The sequence below is a fragment of the Lycium ferocissimum genome, chromosome 1 (assembly GCF_029784015.1).
Source record: "Lycium ferocissimum isolate CSIRO_LF1 chromosome 1, AGI_CSIRO_Lferr_CH_V1, whole genome shotgun sequence".
Taxonomy (NCBI): domain Eukaryota; kingdom Viridiplantae; phylum Streptophyta; class Magnoliopsida; order Solanales; family Solanaceae; genus Lycium; species Lycium ferocissimum.
Genome location: NC_081342.1, coordinates 11,438,806 through 11,442,362, shown reverse-complemented (window position 1 = coordinate 11,442,362; position 3,557 = coordinate 11,438,806).

Sequence of the window (3,557 nt, the reverse complement as noted above, 5' to 3'; positions counted from 1 at the left end):
AATTTGATTGTACCTAGTCGAGAAAGGGTTATAATGGTAACTAGGGCCAATCTTTTTATATTTGTAATAATTGGAAGCAAGTATTTGGTGATTTATGGAATAAATAATACTAGTGCAAGTAATATCGTTTTACATTCTAATTTTACGACGGTGCTTCCATAACTTTTCGGCTCATCTTCGGCGTGGTTCATCGACACTCCATTATCTAATAGTGTCACCGTTAATAAAATTAACCGCTAGAATGGCGGAGCCGTTTAAGACGGAGGGGATATAGGAAATAGGAAATAGGAAATGAAGACGGAGAAAATGGTTGACAGGAAGATATTAGTTGGGAGTTGGGACATTGAAATGAAAATGTAATGATAAACGTTCTTCGACTGTTTTATCCCTTTGGTAAGGCCAAAATATAGGGGCATGATAGTAACTACAACCAAACGGCAGATTTTTTGTAATAATTAGGGCGATGATTTAGTGATTTATGGAGTAGTATTAGTGCCAGTAACATCATTTTACATTGTAATTTTAGCTACGGCGCTTTCCATAGTATAAATACAACGAATCTTCAAATCAAATGATTCTTATCACTTATTACTAGTTACTAGATGGCCTTTGCCCGTGCTGAGCACAGCTAGGCCTAACATTGTTGTATAAAAGAGGTCCGACTGTGATAAAGATAAAAAGAAACTGAATGAATCCATTGAATCTGTTAAAATAAATCGCAGGATGAGAATAATAATCGCGTACCTGTTAACAACGCAGCGGAAGAATCATTGAACTCACCACCAAAATAATTGCCCCAAATCGAACTTCGATTCTCTAGAAACAAAGTTAATATTCATAACTGGGGATGTTCTTCTTGTCAAGCCAGGTGTTTGTTGGGAGGAATCTATGGGATCAATATCTCTACGAAAGAAAGAACTTTTCTAAAGGAGAAGTTACGAACGTGAAATGCTTTTAGGCATATCTATTATCACCTACTCTTTTTTTTTTTTCTCTATTTTTAATATAGCAGTAGTTTTCTCTATGTTAACTTCTTCATCTTTATATTCTACAAACGGGTCGGGCCAGTTCACATGGGCGACCCGCGACCCAATATCCAACATCTTCCACTTCGCACATGGTGGACTAGACCTAAACTAGTACCATGTTAATAACACACTAACTCATACAAACAAATAGTTCGTGCGACCTGCGAGCATCAAAAGCTAAACCTTTTAAGGTTTTACAAGAGCTCTATATAGGAATTTAATCACATGTGGAAAGAATTCACTACTAATATGAGGATCTTATTACTCGCAATACCCCAGACGTCATTCACTACTCCGACCATTTTATCAAAAGATATATATGACCTTGCACTAATCAAGGTTTCAATAGGTCTCATCTCTGCACATTCCTTGACGTCAGAGGCAATCGCTCGTGTGAGAGAGCCGATCTCACGACTTGTTCGGCACACTTATATCCTTCACTAGGATATCATCACATGCACATAGAATATCAACATAATCTCAATAATAATTCATTGATGAGTAGTCTATAACCAAAACATTTTATAATACACAAATATTAACATATCCTTCGCAAGCCTAGAGCCACAACATGTTTTCTAACATGTCTCTAGATATTGATTTTGTATGAGGACAACTATCATCTTTGCGTAGGTATGTATTGCAATGTTATTTCTCCACTTGCCATGATGTCTCACAAGGTTATATATACTTGAAATCAATTTGTTTGGTCTTATTATGAAACTTAGGATCCTCTTTATATGCAATAGGCTCTTATCCATCACAATATAAAATTATGGAACCCTAGGAATCCTTTGCAATATGAAAATGCTCAGAGAATCCTTAGCCAAACAACTTCTTGTACTACAGATGCACAAGCTACGAATTCAACTTCCATTGACGAAAGCATCGTGCTAGTTTATTTCTTAACTTTTTTTGACATAGTACCACCACTTAGTAAAGAAAACACATCCGGAGGTCGATTTTCTATCATTCCGATCACCAGCCCAATCAACATCTGTATAATCAGTAGGATTAAATCAGATCCACTATTGCATAGTGAATAATTTGCGGTTTCTTTAGGTATCAGAAAATTCTCTTCACAACTTTCCAATGATCTCTTTCAGGATTGGATTGATACCTGCAACCAGACCTATGGCATAACAAATGTCTGAACAAGTACACATCATAGCGTACATCAAGCTCCTGACAACACTTGAATATGGAACTTGAGACATGTCTTCCTTTTTCTTAAGTCTTTGAACACATATTAAGGCTTAAAGTTTCATCTCTTGCTACAGGAGTATCCATGGGTTTGCAACTATTCATTTGAAAGTGTTCCAAAGTTGTCTTTATGTATGTTTCTTGAGACAGACTCAAAAACTTCTTGGAATGATCTCTTCGGATCTTAACACCCAATATATATAGTCCTCTTCACCCATGTCTTTTATGTCAAATGACTTTGAAAGCCATGACTTGATAGTTTTCACATACTCCAATTTATTTCCAGCTAATAATATATCATCCACGTAAAGGGAAAGAATTACAAACATTCCATTGGACTTTTTCATATAGATACAATGGTCTTCATTAATCATAATAAAATTATATGAGATCATCGCCTTGTGAAATTACAAATACCATTGCCTTCAAGACTTAAGGCCATAAATAAATCTTTCAATTTACAAACCATATGTTCTTGGCCGTTAACGATGAAACCTACAGGTTATTCCACGTAGATTTACTCGTTTGCTTCTCCATTGGGAAAAAACTCTCTTCATGTCCATTTGGTATAACTCTAGATCCAAATGTGCAACAATATCCAAAAATAAGCGAATTGAGGTAAACTTCACAATTGGTAAAAAGGTTTCCTCGTAATTTATTCCAGCTTCTTGAGTAAAACCTTTTGCCACCAATCGTGCATTGTATCTTTCTATTGACCCGTCCGCTTTGCGTTTAACTTTGAGAACCCATTTGTTCCCAATAACTCTATGCTAGGAGGAGGCTCAACCAGATCCCAAACTTCATTGGTTCCCATGGACTCTAATTCTTCTTTCTTGCTTTCATTCACTCATCTTTTCTCGGACTCACTAAAGCCTCAGTCAGAGAATTAGGCTCATCCAATCCTGTGGGGGATACCAAGAATACGTAATCTTCAATCCTACAGGATTGTTTAGGAATACTTTTTTCTGGTACTCTTACGTAACTGAAATTCAGATTCCTCAAAAACAGGTTGGGATTAAAAACTTCCACTTGGATCAGGAAACAATCCTTGATCTATTGATTATCAAACATGTCTGAAGACATTTGCTAACTATCTGAATTCAACACTTTATAAAGAGGCTCTCCATTCTTTGTTTCGGCCTACTTAGGAAAATTATTTTCCAGAAATATGATGTCTCGTGATTTAGTTTCAGCAACACTTCTATCCTTTAATCACCATTGAACACAGACCCTTTGGTATTCAAAGTATTTTATAAAGATACATTTCTTGCCGTTTGGACACAGTATACTAAACCTGTTAAAATGATCTTTTACACGTGTATCACA